At 42.2% G+C, this 19,159-nt stretch overlaps 1 protein-coding gene across 3 annotated transcripts in view; it reads right to left on the bottom strand.

The window, feature by feature from the left end:
• XIRP2 (xin actin binding repeat containing 2) overlaps positions 1–19,159 on the bottom strand; it is a 219,291-nt gene that overhangs the window by 192,773 nt on the left and 7,359 nt on the right. The gene's annotated exons all lie outside the window — the stretch shown is intronic.

The following is a 19,159-nucleotide window of genomic DNA, read 5'->3' as shown; positions in this document are numbered from 1 at the left end:
CAGTGGCAGTCACGCAGGTGCAGGAGATCACAAGAGAGGAAGCCTAAGTGCTGACTCAGGGAAGCCTGATTGGCTGCTGGTTCTCTTGAGCCATATATATTTAGCAGTCTCTCACTTGCTCAGATGCTGCTTGCAACTTTTGCTGGCAGCAGACAGTGTGCTATTTAAATTCCAGACTTTTCCAAGTTCCAGTTTGCCTTGTTTATGCTTTCCTGTTCTGTTAATTCCTTGCTCTGGTGTCTTTCACTCATTTCATTCCTTGCTTTGTGTTTTCTTTTCACTTATTACTCAGTTATTGTTAGAGGGGGGTACCTAGTTCAGTTCAGGGGACTTAATTCGTTTACTATTTTCTTTGTGAGTCTTTTCCTTTCCTTCTTGCAGTTTCGATGCTGTTTTCTGTTATCTCACAGGGGGAGTGCTGAAGGGGGTTGTAAATTCTGTGGGGTTAGCTGAGCTAACAGATTTACAACAGTTCTTCATTTTAAGTTATTGGCTCAAATTGATGTTTAGGCCTATTGGTATTGTCTCATTGATTTTTCAAGATACTTATCGTTCAGCCTGGTTGGAAGCTATTGAAGGGAGATTGCAGTATTACGGATTTTCACCTGCAGCCATTCTTAGTTTGCATTATGAGGAGGCTAGGGGCAGACTTAAGGAAAGGATTCTGGATGTGGATTCTCAGATTGACAGGAGTCTAATTCCTAGGGGTGTTTTCCTGAATGTTAAAACTGTGAGTTATTCTCCAGCTAGATATTTATCTCTTCTTACAGTACCTAAATTTAATAGGGCTTTAACTTTGGCCCATTGTAACACCATGAATACAGCTGTGCTGCAGGGGAGATTCCAAAATACTCCTTATCATTGTCGTGTTTGTCCATGTGGATCGGGAGAAGCTGAGATGATGGTAGGGGTGTGCACGGGCCATACAAGAGGCCTCCAGACCGCTCCAGAATTCAGCTGGTCCGGCGGGGGGGGGGGGAGTGTGGCTTTAAGGGTGGGGGGTTGTACTTACCCACCCCTGTGCCACTCTTCCCCCTCTGGTGCTGGACTCTGCTGCAAAGTTTTTGGGGCGGCAGAGTTCCTCCCTGCCGCCCCTACCCCCGTCATTGTCTCCCCGAGTTCAGAAACAGTAAAAGCTGGCACCACACATGCGCCCGTCATGGCGTACCCGTGCCCATCGCTGCCGCGCGCACGCCACATATATCATTGTGATGCATGCGGCACGTGCACCAGCATCAGCAACGGGTGCGCGTGCTGCGACGGCCACATGCATGGCACCAGCTTTTACTGCTTCTGAACTTGGGGAGACAACGACGGGGGTAGGGGTGACAGGGAGGAACTCTGCCGCCCCAAAAACTTTGCAGCAAAGTCCAGCACCAGAGGGGGAAGAGCAGCACGCAGGGGGAAGTACTACCCCCTGCCCTTAAAGCCACACTCCCCCCAGTGCCGGACCACGCCTCCGTGGATCCGTGCACATCCCTAGACAATGGCTCATGTCCTTTTGTATTGCCAATTTTACAGTGACATTAGGAAGAAATATATTTCACCTCAACTTATCCTGTTTCCAGGATTAACTGAAATGGACTATTTAAATTTAATTTTAAAGGATTGTAAAGAGAATTTACTCAATGTTGCTAAATTCTGTTATATTTGTGGTGTTATTTGGAAAGAAGTTGTTAATTCTAAATGATTTTATTTTTGTAATTCTGGCCATTGGCTGTACTAATAGAGACTGAGACTACTACTACTACTTATATACTACTTTTCAACAAAAGTTCTCAAAGCAGTTCACTACAGTAGTTTCATGGACATTCCAGCAAAAACTAATGCAAGAATGGTAGAGTTTAAAGGGATGACTATTTATTTACATTTATATCCTGCTCTTCCTCCGAGGAGCCCAGAGTACATGGTTATTTTTATCTTCACAACAACCCTGTGCGGTAAGTTAGGCTGAGAGATACATGACTGGCCCAGAGTCACCCAGTAAGTTTCATGGCTGAATGAGGATTCGAACTCAGGTCTTCCTGGTCCTAGTCCATGATTATGATGTTGCAAGTGCAAAGACAGCCCCAAGTGACCCAACATACTGGATGTGAATGTAAAATATATTGTTACACTTCCAAAAGGTTAAGCCATCCAAATCTCATGTGGTCTAATTCATGAGAAATCCTAAGCAGGAACTTTTCAAAATTGCTTATGGTATGATACTTTAATCAAAGCTCAAGCATTTGAATCAAAGTTGGATAATGCTACTAAGTAAGTCTAAGTGATTTTAGCAGACGTTCAGGCGAAATGACTTGAATAGCAAGTCAGAGGTTGCAGGTTTGAATCCCCACTCGTATATATCGGGCAGCAGTGATATAGGAAGATGCTGAAAGGCATAATCTCATACTGCGTAGGAGATGGCAATGGTAAACCCCTCCTGTATTCTACCAACGACAACCACAGTGCTCTGTGGTCGCCAGGAGTCGACACTGACTCGATGGTACTCTTTTCTTTACTTTATTGATGTATGACTGAAAATACAAGTTTGTGCATATTTATCTGGAAGTCCCAATTACCTCAGTGGGACCTTCTTTCTAGAAAAACAGAAGCCCACTTCAGACATGCAAGGGGAGCAGTGTTGTACAGCATCTTGAGAGTGTTCCCAGAGGTCCAGTCATGGAAATGGCTCTCATCATGCTTACAGCATTTGCCTCTTCAGACAAATGACGTAGGTGTGCAGTAGGGATGTGCAGAACATTCCACACTCAGAACGCTTCACCTTGAAATGGGCTGCTTTGCGTGTTCCGAGCTTGAAACAGAATGCCTTTCAAATGAAGAGCCTATTCTGAGGTCAGAACAGAATGACCCCTTTCTGAGTCAGAACATTCTGAGCATTGCGAGGCCTCTTCATGTATGTGTGGCAGCGATTTCCATGGTCAAATGGCTTATTAGCTATCATCATAATAATATCACTCAATTTTTCTAATGTTAATCTTATGACACAGTGACAAAATAAACTTTATTAGTTAGATAATTCTATCAATAGTATATATCTTTTTTTGCAACAAAAGGCTAATGTTCATAATGAGGGATGTAAAATATTAACCTGTCAGGTTGTTAAATGTTAAGTATTAGTCTTACTGGTACTACATAGACATTCAGTAAATGCCACAGTTTTTAATGGCCTCAGTTTGGGGAAAGGGCCTCATTGGGGGATTCCCCCACAAGCTGGGTGCTCTAGGCTCCTGAATCTGTGTCAGACACATGACTGGGGGGCATGGGTAGAAGGGTGAACTCATGCCCTTCTACCCAGATAAAAGCCCAGGGGAAATTTCCGGGTTACTCAGTGAGGTAGCACCAGGATCAGCCACGATCCCAGTGTTTCACATGAACAGCCCTAAACCGGTAGGGCTGCGCAAGCCTGGTTAAGGCTGGTCACGTGAACAGCCTCAATGTGTGCTTCATTAGATTTTAGTATAGAAGTACCACAAACATTCTTCAAGGGCCCCAAGCCAGTCAAATGATGACACATCTGCATTAATGAATTCAATGTACACTCAAATATTATAGTTTATGCACAGCACCTGCAACTCTAGTCTGGTCTCCTGGTTGTTCCCATTAATTCCTTTGGCAACTATAGTCATGACAAACCAAGCAAGGGGGCCTTGAAGTATATGATAGGGCATGAGGTTTTAACATGCAGGAAATGAGATTTTCTGAGCCCATTTCTTCAGTTTTTTCACTACTGTCCTGAAGCAACACTAATGGTCCTTCATACAGCTGCTCTCTATTCCATCTGTGGTGATCTGGAATTCACTTCAAGTTAAGATCCATGTGGGGAGAGGCCTTGTGCCTAGCAACAATGCCTGGAAATATATTCATTCTTGAACTCAGAGAAGAATTCTGAGGCTTGAAAAACCAGCCCCAAGAAACGGGCACACCTCTAAAGATGTCAATGTTCTTCTCTGGGCCTGAGATTAGGGAAGTTTGCCAGCATCTCTCCACACTTCCCTTCTAGGTCCCATCCCCCCCAATATTCCCCTGTCCTTTACTTACTGGTCTGGCAGGCAGTGGGGGCAACTGCAGCACATGGGTAGTGGAGAGGACAGAAGGGATTTTCTCTCCCTCCCCCCCCCCCCCCGCTTGTCACCTTGGTGCATTGTGCAGCAGTGTGTCAAAAGTAAAAACATGCCAATACAAAGTGGAGAACATGGAGGTGTTTTCCTTCTTCCATTTGTTGCCCAGAAATGATGGCAACATAATTCTACAGCACATCAGGAGAAAAAGCACAGGATTTTGTTATTTCCCAAGGGGTACTGCTACAGTCAGAGTGATGTGGGGGGAGAGGAAAAATCTGTCCTGTGAACCATTGGTGCTGATCCCACCACTGCACCAGTAAAGAGTAGGGTAGAATATGCTTTGTGGAATTAAACTGAAAGGGCTGGCAGGAAGGAAATTTCATTTTCTGAGCCTTAGGTTGGCTCAAAAAATGCATTTTTTTCTGATTATTTTTTTTGGAGGAAATCAGATTATTTCCATATTAATCCAAGGATAATGGTGTGGAGTCCATCCATCTGTACTTGGAAGCATGTTCAGCAATATGCAGTGGGGTACAACTGACACCATGCACTCAGCAAATAGGCAAAACCATGGATTTTTCAGGCTTTTCAAACACATGTTTGAAATTTTTTTGAAACCAGCTTTCCAAAAGAGGTGTCAGACTGCACCAGTCTATGCCCTTAAATGCTCTGAGGCAGGGGAAGAGTATGCTGCTGTTGTGCCATCTGCCATTTTCCTCTGCTGGTCCCCCTTAGGCCATCTCACTCCCTTGCCTGATGTAGCATAAAACCAGAGTCCTGCTTACTAAAACAGGTGACAAAGGTTGGGGGGGGGGCATATGGAGGAACAGTAGGTGCAGCATCTCCTACTGTCTCAGGACTTTTTAAGAAACAGGCATGGTTTCTACAGTCTATGGCACTGTTGCTTTAAGACCAATAGTGGACTTCTAGCAAAAGAGACTCAGGTCACAGGACTAGAAAGTACAAAACAACCTAAGGCTGGCTGAGCCTGCTATGATAGATAGTTATGTGTACTTTATACAATCAATATAGTTGTTTTATAGGCATCTTGTCTTTATTCCTGATCCCTGACTTAAAGATCAATATTATAGTATCAGGACTGGCAACCCTGTACATTTATGCCTTTCTGAATTAGAAGCACTGCTGCCTCAAAAGAAGCAGCATGAAATGTTTCTTCTAAATAAAAAAACACTGATGGCTAGTTACACTGATGGGCAATAATAGTGATCTCTCTCTCTCTCTCTCTCTCTCTCCTCCCCCCCCCCCCCACCATGTGCCACTAAAAGGCTGCCACATCTTTTTCTGAGAATCTGCCTGCCTTTAGCATTTACATGAGAACGAAGCAAAAATTCAAAAGGTGCCCTTTTGCCATGCACCGTATATCCATATTTGCTGGCAGACGTGCATCTTTTCAAGGCACAAAGCCTTTGTCTAGGGAAAAGAAAAAGGCAGCAGCCCACATTTTAAAAATCAGTGGGACATATCAGTACAAAAATAGCCACAGACCCTTTTAAAGTCATTGACACTTCAACATGTTCTTTAAAGTGCTGAATAACCTCCATCAAATTTTACACCTCTCTTCATTGGCACCTGTTACTTAGTGTATTAAGTATTTAATGCCCATGAAAGAACTACAGCTGCAAAGATCTTTTCATTTTACAGTTCTCATAAAGAAAAGACATTTTCAGCAGTTTTCCCACTATAAGTAACTAGTGCATACATCACCAAGGGACATTATGTATTATTTGACCTCTGCTTCTAGCACCTGTGTAGTCTTGGCCCTTCAAGAGCCATGCAATGTAAACACTGCATCCACCGACTTCCTTTCCCCCACTAAATCTATGTGACTCTATTAGTGAATGGGAAACTCCTTAGTGGGAATAACCCAATAGAGCTAGAGTTGCAGCTACAAAAGGAGAGATTCCAGCACTGACATAGAGGGGTATTTGTTTTAATAAATACCCCCTCTGTGGTTATTTGTGTATTTTGTGTGATGGTTGTGTGATGGGAAGTACATATAGGAGCTGGAGAGTGAGTGAATGAGTGTGTGTGTGTGTGTGTGTGTGTGTTGCCATAGTAACCAGGCACAGAATGCTCAAGGGGAGGGATTTAAATAAGGACAGGTGGTCAGGAGAAGACAGTCGGAGTTAGTTGGAGTTGGAGTTGGTTGGAACTGTTTGTTAGGAGTTAGAGGTTGAACAGAGCGTAGCAGAGAGATTAGTTTATGTGATCTGAACAAGAGAGATAGTTCAGGGGTTTGTGTGAGACTTGAGTGGTGAATGTGTGGAGACTGTGAAACCAGCAGTACATTGGGGCAGTGGTCTAAAATTGGAAGAGTGTTAAGCCTGGGAAAGAAATCTTAAATGTGAAAGGTGCTCAGAAGTTAAACCTCCTAGTAGACAGGAAGGTCTGAGTTGATTCATTACATCTGCAAACTACATTTTATTTACCTCTGTCCCAGTTATATCACCTTCCTAAATGTTACATTTTATCAAGAAGGAAAAACCACTCAGAATTAAGCAGCTGACAGTACTAAGCAACTTTGTAGATAGGTTTGTATGCCCTGCCTTGCTGAGATCTTTATTACAATCAGTTGTAAACAATAAATGTATTCTTGTTTTTGTTCTACACCTCAAGTTTTGTTTCATTTGTACACTGAACATATACACCTATCCTGCACTCGTGAGGCTATGTTACCAAGGTACTGAGTATGGAGAGCAGGGTAATAAATAATGATATGGTGGCAGTGAAAGAAAGAACTGAATAAATTCCCAGAACCTGGAGACTAAGTTGTTATAAAACATTATAAAAACAAATCACCTCCTTGGATTTTAGAGGGGCATCCGGGTGGGTTCCTGACAAGTTGCTATCCTTCAAAGAATGTTAGGGAAGAGACTGGGGAGAGGTAAAGGGGGCTTTGTTTTTGAAACACTGATCAACTTGGCCTCTGCATTCTGATAAGAACATAAGAACAGCCCTGTTGGATCAGGCCCAAAGCCCATCTAGTGGCCCACCAGATGCCTCTGGAAAGCCCAAAGGCAAGAGCTGAGGGCATGCCCTCTCTCCTACTGTTACCCCCCTGCAACTGGTATTGAGAGGCATCTTGCCTCTGAGGCTGAAAGTGGCCTGTAGCCTTCATTCTAGTAGCCACTAATAGACCTGTCGTCCATGAATTTAAACACCTCTTAAAGATATCCAGGCTGTTGGCTGTCACCACATCTTGTGGCAGAGAAATGATTTAGTGAAAAGATTACCCACGCACACTGCCCTTTGGATTATGGAATGGGTTAAGCTAGCCAAGTATGGAATTATACAAGTTAACAGGCACTACACTGACTGTCACTGTAGATGTGACAGTGGTTGATTAAGTCGTTCTCAAAAGCAATAGTGAAATAAATGCAGGAGGGAAGCATATTTTAACATTCTGAATATTTTAAAAAAAAGTAGTTGGGATGTCACTAAAGAGAGGAGCCAATGTAAAAGGAATAAAAATATGTACCCTTTCACAAGCAGAAGAAACCAAGTTCATGCTGATTCCACTTGCAATCTAATCTTATGCATGCTTAATCTTATTTATTATTTCTATATGTAAACTGCTTTGGAAACTTTTGTTGAAAAGCGGTATATAAATATATGCCGGCCTTGGGCCGAAATAAACAAATACATACATACAATATTTGTTATTGTTGTTAATTGAAAGAAAGTCTCATTGAATGAATCCAATTAGACTTATTCCCAAGTAAGTGTGCATAGGCCTGCAACTGTAGAGGAATCTTTATTTTCCATTATGAAGCACTTCATGATGACCACTCTGCTACCCATCTGTGTTACAGCTTCTCACCCCTCACCTGACTTGTGGGGTGGAGGTGGTTGCTTTGCCTATGCTCTCTTGAAAAGATTGTGAACTGCCCAGAGACTTGGGTGGTATAAAAATGTGCTAAATAAATAAAAAGCACTAACACATTGGCCTGCCTTCACTGCTGAGGTGCAGGACAGGTGAAGAAAGGCTTGCCAGAACCAACCTTTGAGCTTGAGGGGAGGGAAAGCAAGTCAAACCTGGGGCCTTATGGCCTGAATCAGTTAGGAGCTGGCCAGCTCTAGGTTGACAAAGCTGAAGTCTTCCTCAGCATGCAGTTTGGTGTGCCAAAAGTGATGAATAAGGACCAGAATAAGCCTGATCTGGTGTGTTTAGAGTCAGGGTAATGTAATGCATCCTAGGGGAGGGTGGATCAGAGGTTTCCTGGTTCTGACAGTGGCTAGGCCTGCACCATTAGGGTAGGGGGAGTTCATTGATTAAACCTTAATTGCAGATCAGATTTGTACTGCATACAGTTGTGGCCTGTAGTTAACCCATACACTGGTGTCTCCCCCCCCCTTCCAGGATGTGAGGCATTTGTGAATGCCCTGATGAAGAGGAAGCATTTGGCAAGTAACTAAAGGAAATTTAAGTACTAACTACCTTAAAATAATACTAACTGCACAAGAGGAGGAAAACAGAGCAAAGCATTTAAAATGTTCCACACAGAAGTTCCCCAAAGAGAAGAACCCTTCCTGCTGCAGTTGACCCTGTTGTGGTCAGAAAGGGAATGTGTAGGGAGGACCTGGCTCTGTTCTTCACCTGCGAGAATCTTGTGAAGAGGATATGGAGTGGGGCTGAACATCAGAGCTTTTCAAAAGGTCCTACCTATGGGCTCATCCTATCTTCACAAGTAGAATGAAGAAGGAACCAGTAGAGTCTTGCAGTCTCGTAGGAGCTTCTGTTACATCTACTCGAATGTGCGTAATAGTCTCTTCCCATTCCCATCATGAACCAGAATTGCATAGCTGGAAGAGATCTCAGTGATACTGTCATTCAGCTTTTGCCAAAGCAGAATTTGACACTCAAACTAACTAACACTCAAACTATTAAGAACATCTTAAGAACATCTGTGTCATCCATGCAGAAGTCTTTGAGATCTCTTGTTTGTGATTGGCAAGTGATGAAATCTCCTGAAAACAGATTCAGATCACTCTTCAGAGCAGCACCTTGTTCCTGCAATACTGTTTGCAAGAAACACCATTTTTTAAACTTTCCACAAAATGGAGAACAGTTGCTCAAAAAAAGGGCGGGGGGAGTCAAGAAGTATGAAAACTTCCTCAGGTCAAATGAGTCCCATTGCAAAAGGAATATGACAGATAAGGATGTGCACAAATCGATTTTTTCAATTCAATTTGTGCACGAATTGAATCACCCCTGATTTGTTTTGTGTCCAAATCTCCCCCCGCCAATTCATCCCAGATTCGATTTGGATTTAATTCAATTTGATTCGGATCAATTCAGACTACTTATAAAGGTCCTGGGGCACCAAATTTGGGTGGTGGGTAGGTCCCAATGGGTGCCACCCAAATTTCAAGGCAGTGGGGCACTTGGTTGATTTTTAATGATTTTGTTTAGTTTTTACTGATTTAGTAAATTTCCACCATAGGAAATAATGGGGATTTGAAGTCGCCCTATCCTAACCCTAACATAGATCCCCAGCTTTCTTTTCTTTTTTTAAGCGACTCCAGTCCTTGTAGAAGTGGAGTTACAGAGCGAAATGTGCAGCCACTATTTTTCAAGTATTTGGATTCTTTGGCGTATAATATCTTTTCCTCATAATGAATCCCTGAGGATTCATTGGACACCTTCATTTCTTCTGTTCATTTTGACTGTCATTGGACAGTGCCAACTGTCAACTGCCATGTGCCAACTACACTTCCCTCCTCCACCTGCAAGGCAGTGGGGTACTCATTTTATTTTTTAGGAATATTGAAGTGTTTAGATTCTTTGGGATTTAATAACTTTCCCTCATAATGAATCTCTATGAGGATTCATTATACACCTTCATTTCTTCTGTTCATTTTGACTGTCATTGGACAGTGCTAACTGTCAACTGCCATGCGTCAACTACACCACACACAGACACACACACACAGAGGGGTACTCAGTTTTTGAAGTGTTTTGATTCTTTGGTGTCTTCATTACACAGCTTCATTTCTTCTGTTCATTTTGGCCCTACTGCTTTGCAGGTGGGGGTGGAGAATTAGTGGCATCCCATGTGCCAACTACCCCCCAACCCACTGGGTACTTAGTTTATATTTTAGGGATTTTTGAGGTGTTTAGACTCTTTGGTGTGTAATGAATCCTCATAGGGATTCATTATGAGGAAAGGTTATAACAACAACACCAAATACTTATATACCACTTTTCAACAAAAGTTTCCAAAACAGTTTACATAGAGAAATAATAAATAGATATATAGATAAAATGGCTCCCTGTCCCTGAAGGGCTCACAATCTAAAAAGAAACATAAGGTAGACACCAGCAACAATCACTGGAGGTACTGTACTGGGGGTGGATAGGAGCAGTTAATCTCCCCCTGCTAAATAAAAAAGAATCACCACGTTAAAAAGGTGCCTCTTTGCCCAGTTAGCAGGGGTAACTTTACCCAGTTATTAACTTTGCCCAGTAATAACTTTGCCCTGTCATTAGACAACAAAGAGTCTAAACACTAGAAAAAATTCCTAGAATATAAACTGGGTAGTACCCCCACTGCCTTGCAGGTGGGAGGGGGTGTAGTTGGCACATGGCAGTTGATAGTTGACATTGTCCAAAGAGTGTCAAAATGAATAGAAGAAATGAAGGTGTGCAATGAATCCTCATAGGGATTCATTGAAGAAAACCTATTATACACCAAAGAATCCAAATACTTGAAAAATAGTGACCACACATATTGCTCCATAACTCCACTTCTACAAGGGCTAGAGCTTAGCTTTAAAAATAAAAATGAAAGCTGGGAATCTGGAGGAATTAATAGGAGGAATCCAAAACTCAAATTGATTTGAATCGAATCAGGCATGATTCGATTTGGACCCGAATCTAGCCAATGGATCACAGGGGTGATTTGTTCTATCTCCAAGTCACCTGAATCAGCTAGATTTGGATACAAATTGATTTGTACCCAAATTGATTCGCTCATCCCAATGGCAGAGGTGAGAACTGGAAGACTCCCTTACAGAGCTAACAACAACTTGGGATAATGAACTTGAATACTGTATTCTTTTAAAACAATGGCCAATGGCTTTGAAGGGGGTGAAATGTGCTGCTTTTGATCTAAGGAAGAGCCTGATACAGCCAGGAGCATAGCGAGCTTTGAGGCAGCCCAGGGACAGGCCACTCCTGCCTGCAGTGCCGGCTACCCCAATGCCGCTTGCCCATGCTAGTCATGACCCTTGAGCTGGCGTCAGACTCACGCAGGCATGGGGACATGGCCACCACCAGGGAGGGGGATGCATGGCCCTTCAGTCCTTCCCAGCTGGCGCTTTGATAGGTGTTCTCTGTTGGCATTTGAACTTGCCTTTTCTTTTCTTTTTACAGAATGGCAAAGAGGAGGAGTTTTTAGCAATCTGGTCTAATTTTAAAGAACTGTTTGTGGTTTAAAGAGAAATATCTCTTTAATAATCACTTTAACAATAACATTGTTAAACATTGCTATCTTTTCTTCTTGTTGTCTTAGTTGAAATGAAAAGAAACCAGGGAGGCCTTGGTGATTGCAATTTTTATCATGACTATGAAGTGAAGAAAAGAAGTGTCTCTTTCCTGTGCACCACAGTCCCAATCCTGATGACCCCTTCCCCACCCCCCACTGCTATTTAGCGTTAGAAAAAGAAGAAACTGGGAGCTATTACGCTTTTAGAGTCATGTCTGGTTTAAACCTCAGATGCTGTGTCACTATCTTATCTCTTTTTCACACAGCTGAATAATACTATTTGTGAAATGGTGAGTTCTGAATGACAAGTGCCATCTTATAACTCCTGGGTCAGCATGAAACTCCCACTGAAGTTAATGCACTCAGCACAGCCCTGAACGGTTAAGAGAATTACTATCTTAGCTTTTAACGTCACTCCATGCCATTGTAAATCTAGATGTGATGCAGAGCTGCCAGTAAAACCTAATGGGTATCTTTTGACATTAATAAAGTTCTATAAATAGACCCACTGAACTACGCATCAAAGAGTGAACAGAAAGTCTGGTGACATCAGGGTTGCTTAATAATTGAAAATTAGAGTTATAACAGCAAGGCCGCCAGACCTTATGGCTTTTAGAGGCCTTGCAGCCCAATGCTATCAATGTTTACTCAGAGGTAAGTCCTACATTTCTTATTTCGAAGTATTTGCAGACAGTTTGCAACTTTAAATTCATTACTAGTAGCTAGTATGCAAAAATGTCTAAAGGAACCCTGCTGCAATATGACTTGGAAATGGCTTTTCCATTCAAACTGTTGCTGTCGTCTGCTGAAAATGTCAAGAAGCATGTCTGGATCCCAGTTTCAAGGGACCCTCAATATACTGCTCTCCATGGGCTTTCTCCTACCCGAGTGCAGCCAAAAAGAGTCACTCTGCCATCACCACACGTAGGCTATTGGCACAAAGGCTGCCTCAGGGATCAGCAGTGGTCTCTCACCAGCTGCCCAACTGTGGCATCCCCTGGTGGTGGTGCACCTTCAAAAGCATTCTGTCTAGTAGGAATTCTCCACAGACATCTATCTTCATCTTTCTTAGTTCTTTATTTGTAACTTTCAGAACTCATCTCCACTTTGGTAAAGGGTTCCCCTTGCCTCTTATCATTCACTCTTTCTCCTTTAAGCACACATTAAAAGGATGACACAGAGAACAAACTTTGTATTCCAGCTAGAAAAATAAAGATCAGGAACTAATGAACTACCTTACAGTTTCCACTTTCTGAACAACACCCTTGGCAATAAGCGATGAATACAGAAAAGCAGTAAATTGAACTGATTATGTTATATCAGCAAAATTGCTTCTGAAAATGTCTTCCATGAAGCATAGCTAGCAAGTTAAGTTAACAAACTACTCCCTGAAGGTACCTTTTCTTCTATGTGGGCACTGTCCCACTGGATTCTGCTGTGGTGTAGCACTCATTCATTTGATGAATAGAGATTGCTCAGCGGCAGTGCCTGAGAGATTGCACCCTCTCTCAAAGGAAAGAACTCTAGGGATATCATGAGCCCAGTGTGTTGCTTTCTTTTAAAATCCTATCTTTCAATTACTGCAAGTATTCTGGAAAAAAAGATGAACAGCCTAAATACATAGATAACTTCCAAATAAGGCTGAGCCAAATTGCCCATTGCCATGTTATAGACAAACATAAAATGTTTTTTGACAGGTGTGGCGGCTGTATTATATTCACCTGCTGTTATTGTTTTCCTTGTCTACTGTTCTTGGCACCAGTTTTGGATCATGTAGCAGATGGAATGACATTATAACACTACATAGTCAATCAGATGCGTGATGATGCCACTGAGAGCAAATGAAGCCAGCAAAGAGTGAGGGCAATGGTTTTTGGAGCAGTCGTATAGGTGATACCAGTCAATCAGGGATCGTGTAATAAAAAGGACATCCTGACTGCTTAGTTGACCAGATTTGGGTATGTATATGCAAATCACTGAGGGCAAGAAGTCAACTCAGAAGGAGGGCAATGCTTCCTGGATAGGAAGCCATTTTTGAAGTAATTACTGAAAAATCACCAGCTTTTGATGTTGCTGAAAATGTTCAAGAAAAACAGTGACCACTTCTAGCTCTACACAATTTACAATAGTGGGCTTTTCTTTGAAAACTATTTACTTCTTTATTTAGAATATGAATATTCTATTGTCCAACAAAAATGAGCTATTTACATAGCAAAAGAAATGAGAGGATGCCTCCCTGTCTCAAAGGGGTTCACAACCTTTAAAACACACACACACACACACACACACATACAACACGACACCAGTAACAGCCACTGGGAGGAACATAATGCTGAGACAGCTTTAAGAGGGGTTTGGATAAATTCATGGAGGTCCGGTCTATCAGTGCTACTGGTGGCTATAGGCCACCTCCAGCCTCAGAGGCAAGATGCCAGCTGCAGGGGAGCAACAGAAGGAAAGAGGGCATGCCCTCAGCTCTTGTCTGTGTGCTTCCCAGAGTCACCTGTTGGGACACTGTGTGAAACAGGGTGCTGGACTAGACAGGCCTTGAGCCTGATTCAGCAGGGTGGTTCTTATGTTCTTAAGGATAGGTGCTCTCCCCCTGCTAAATATAAGAGAGTCATGTCTTTTAAAAGGCGTCTTTTTCTTCAGTTAGCATGGGACGGAAGTACAGAAGGAAAACCATATCAGTGTAGGAAAACAATGGACAGATTCTATCACTATAGATTCATTTTCAGACTGAGAAAAATGAAATGTTCCTACCAGAAGAGATTATGATTTTATGACGAGCAAAAATGTGGAAGTATTTCATACAGCCTGAACTACCTAGTTCCCCAGGAGGTATTTGCATTTTACATTCTGCAGAGCACATGTATTTTAAACTGCCTTATACATACTTGAAAGTGAGTGATGTATCACCATACTTTGCAATAATTTATCTGATGGCATACGCTAAATGACTTATATTGGCTAAAACCAGTTAGTGCATTGTTGGGCATAATACATCATAATGTACCCGGTAACTTTCAGAGAGGATAAATGCTGATGGAGGTTGAATGTGTTTCAAGTGTTTCAATTTTTTTGAAACAAAAACAAAAATTAGTGTTAGAGAATCCTTACTTTGGAGTGATATAAACCCTATTTAGCCCCCTCCAGCTTGGCACCCTAGTTCTAAACATATCAACCGCTAGAGACAGAAATACATAAGCCTCATTGATATAAATCAGGGCTACTGAACTTCGGCCCTCCTGCAGATGTTGGCCTATAGCTCCCATAATCCCTGGCTATGGACCACTGTGGCTGGGGATTATGGGAGTTGTAGTCCAAATACAGCTGGAGGGCCAAAGTTGAGCAACCCTAATTTAAATTGAGTTTAAATGCACTGGCCATTATATCGGAGAGAGTCTCACTAAACCTACTTCCACATATGTGACATCAGTGTCCGGCACCATCAGGCAGCTGATAACGACCAAGGGTCTTCCAAAGGGTCCACTGCTGATCTCTGAAACCACCTCTTTTTTGCAGTGGTGGGGGACAACTCTCTTGTCCAGTAAAGTTGCTCTATTGTTGCCTCCCCTCTTCCATCTTATCCACCAAAGTATCCCCAAGCTTTTGGGGGGACCTACTCAGCTAGGCAGGGGTTCATGGAGGGCACTTTGCCAAGGGTATCCTGAAATCAGGAGTCAGCCCTGCGCTTATGCATGCTAAGGACTGTGCTCTATATTAGAAAATGTAGTACTTGTCACTCAGATGGGGTAGGGGTGGGGTGAGAGACAGAAAGAAGGGAAAGAAAATGAAATGAACTGCCAATTTCAACCCAAATAAAAAATTCCAGAAGGAAAGATCCCTGTAAAGCAAATGTATATATCAGGCAGTTGAGAGATGTCTATATCAGTCGGTAGATAAATAAATAAATAAATAATAATAATATGTCCTTTTTAAAACAATAGCAGATTGTCACACTATATAGGCTGCCACATCTATGTAGAGATGTCTATTTCAGGTGGTATAGAATAATAATAATTTTGACTACAAACAGACAAACATCTGCCACACAATACACCAGATATAACTGTACTTGAGAAGAAAGAAAAACAAGTCAAAATAATTGACACAGCAATACCAGGTGACAGCAGAATAGAAGAAAAAGAAATAGAAAAAAATTACAAAATACAAACATCTACAAATCAAAACTGAACGGCTGTGGCAGAAGAAGACCAAAATAATCCCAGTAGTAATTGGTGCCCTAGGTACAATTCCAAAACATCTTGAAGAGCACCTCAACACCATAGGGGCCACAGAGATCACCATCAGCCAACTACAAAAAAAAAAAACTTTACTAGGAACAGCCTACATTTTGCAGCGATACCTATAACAACAACCACCATATTGATAACAAAATTCTGGCATCCCAGGTCCTTGGGAAGGATTCAATGTCTGGATAAAACAGACAATAACACCTGTTTGACTGTGCAAACAAGAAATAATAATAATGAACACATGAAAGGCTCATTTGCTAGTAAATGGAGAAGAAGTGGGAGAATTTAACATCCAGAGGGGAATATTTCAAGGAGACTCATTGTCGCTTTTACTTTTTATAATCTCCCTAATTCCGCTATCCATTATCTTGAACAAAACAAACCATGGATACCAAACTTCACAAACATCAGTTAAGGTTTCCCACCTTCTTTATATAGACAATCTAAAGCTTTATGAAAAGTCACCATCCGAAATTGAGTCATTATTCAATACGGTTAGAATTTATAGCGGTGATATTGCAATGGAGTTTGGACTGGACAAGTGTGCTATATTGGCAATAAATTGAGGAAAAATGACAACTAGTGAAGGAACTGAGATTCCAAATGGAAACAACATAAAGAGTCTGTTACCTGAGGAAAGTTGTAAGTATTGGGGCATTCTCCAAAGTGACAAGATCAAGCATGCTGAAGTGAAGACCAAAGTTAGTAAGGAATATATCATGTGAGTAAGAAAGACACTGAAGTCCAAACATAATGGTGGTAACACTATCAAAGCAATCAACACATGGGCAATTCCTGTAGTCCAATCTACAGCAGGTATTGTTGATTGGACACAAACAGAATTGGATGTGCTGGATCGGAAAACCAGGAAAATAATGACCATCAATCATGCCCTGCACCCAAGAAGTGATTTTGATAGGCTGTACCTGCCAAGAAATGAAGGTGTACATGGAATGTTGCAAGTCAGACAGTCTGTTGAAAAAGAAAAACAAGCACTGGCGGAATACATCAATGAAAGCCAAGAAGAAATGCTATAGGAAGTGAGTAAGACAGGACTGTTGAAAATAAAGGAATCAAAGGACGAATACAAAAAACAGCAGATGAGGAATCGATGAGAAAAATGGCACAACAAACCATTGTACAGTCAGTTTTTTAATGACATACAATTGAAAGTCAACAATAGCACAACATGGCAGTGGTTAAAGAAGGGTACACTAAAGAAAGAAATGGAAGGTTTCATTTTTGCAGCCCAGGAACAATCACTGCAAACAAATGTTATAAAAGCAAAAACTGATAAGACCCAGAAAGACAGTAAGTGTCGGTTATGCAAGGAAGTAAATGAGACGGTTGAGCACCTTGTATGTTGTAAGAACTGATTATAAGGAAAGACACAATAAAGTTGCTGTGATGATCCACTGGAACTTTTGCAAGAATTACAAATTGCCAGCAAGCAAGAATTGGTGGAATCATCTGATTGAGAAGGTCACAGAAAATGAGGAGGCAAAAAACCTTTGGGATTTTAGAATACAAACTGATAGGCATTTAGCGCACAATATGCTGGATCTGACAGTCATCGAGAAGAATCTGGTTCTGATAATTGATACTGCAATCCCAAGGGAGAGACGAGTTGTTGAAAAACAACTGGAGAAAATAACTAAATACAAGGACCTTCCGATTGAAATTGAGCGGCTTGGAAAAAGAAAACAATAATGGTGCCAATAGTTGTTGGTGCCCTTGGTGCAGTACCAAACGAACTTGAACACCATCTTGACACCTTGGACACTGATAACATTACAACACATCAACTACCGAGGGCCACACTACTCAGGACAGCACGAATACTACAACAATATCTTTAATTTTTCTTTGGTTATCTTAGACCCTTGGAAAGGGCCCAATAATTAAAGTACCAAATTTTAATAATAATAATTATTATTATTATTATTATTATTTTATTTTAAAAAGCAACCTTTCAAAAAAAAATAGCACACAGAAACAGCATTGCAATCAGCACAAGCATAAATGCACAAAGCAATCTACAATACACTGAGGTCCTTCTGTAGAAATCCTCCTGCAAAGAAGGAAGAGAGTAAGTATGCAGCAGCAGTAAGTATGCAGCAGCACCCAGATGTGTGCTGCTGCAATAAGAGCCATTTCAAGCACGCTTCTCTCTTGCTGCTGTGCATGCAAATAAAGAGTCCTGACTATTACAGCAGCTGAGAGAAGGGGCCAGGATTCATAATGGCAGAGAGGGGCCTCCAGCGTGTACCCTTCCACTGCTTCCAGGCTCAGGCTCATTTGCCAGGTGACAGGCAAATTCACTTGGTTGGGATCGGGCAACCTTAAATGGGTTGATTGTTTCTTTGCCACATCTAAATGGAATAGTTTGTTTAGCCAAAGGTATGTGGTGCTGAGGCTAGAGTCAGAGTCTTGGGTTTCATTCCTTGCTCCATCATGAAGCTCTCTAGGGGATCTTGGTGCCTCTCCCCTGCCCCCCATATTCATCCAGGCATTGGCAGCCCACATAAATCCAGGCACTGGCAACCCTTTGTTTGTGTATTGGACATCGAACTTGGCTGGCAAGAGGGCTCACCCCCAACTCACCCTTGAGCCATACTAGACCTGGTTCAAGCCAAACCAGACTTGGTTTGGCTTGAACTCAAGCATAACCCACCCTCCGCCGCCACTCACCGCCTGCTGTGGGCCATGGGGGGCGGGTGTCTCCGGTGGTTCCTCCTCCACCCTCTGATCTCCTCTGGTCTCAATCTTGTCCACTTTGGGTGGTTTACAGGCCATTTTTGGCCCATTCTGATCCTCTTCGCACTGGCAGCAGCCAATTTGGAGACCACCGCGCAAGCACACTGGCCATCTGCATGACGAAAATGGCCTGTAAACTGCACGAAGTGGGCCAGATTGAGACCAGGGGGAGGCTGGCAGGGGGAGGGGTAACCACCAGAGAACTCTTCGTGGCTGCGGCAGCACCTCCCGGAGGCAATGATTTTTTTAAAAAAAAATTGTTAGAACCCCCACACTAGCTCGAAATTGAGCTGAACTGTGGGGGCGGGTATGTTCAGGTGGGGGAGGAAATCGAACATGCCCGGTTCTATTCAAGTCCACTTCAGACTCGAACCGAACTGGGCATACCAGTTTCATGTACACCCCTAGAAAAACCCATGAGTGTGCTTTAAGATATGACAATGTATATTTATTTTTTTGCTCTTAAATTACATATAGGATTCTCTAGATATATGTACAACTGGATGAGCAGAAACCCACAAGATTTCTGTCAGGCATGTTTGACTCCTGTGCTTGGGATTCCCTGGGATTT

This window comes from Hemicordylus capensis, chromosome 1 (genome assembly GCF_027244095.1).
Source record: "Hemicordylus capensis ecotype Gifberg chromosome 1, rHemCap1.1.pri, whole genome shotgun sequence".
Taxonomy (NCBI): domain Eukaryota; kingdom Metazoa; phylum Chordata; class Lepidosauria; order Squamata; family Cordylidae; genus Hemicordylus; species Hemicordylus capensis.
The sequence above is the reverse complement of the archived record's forward strand: the minus strand, read 5'-3'. Positions and strand labels throughout refer to the sequence as shown.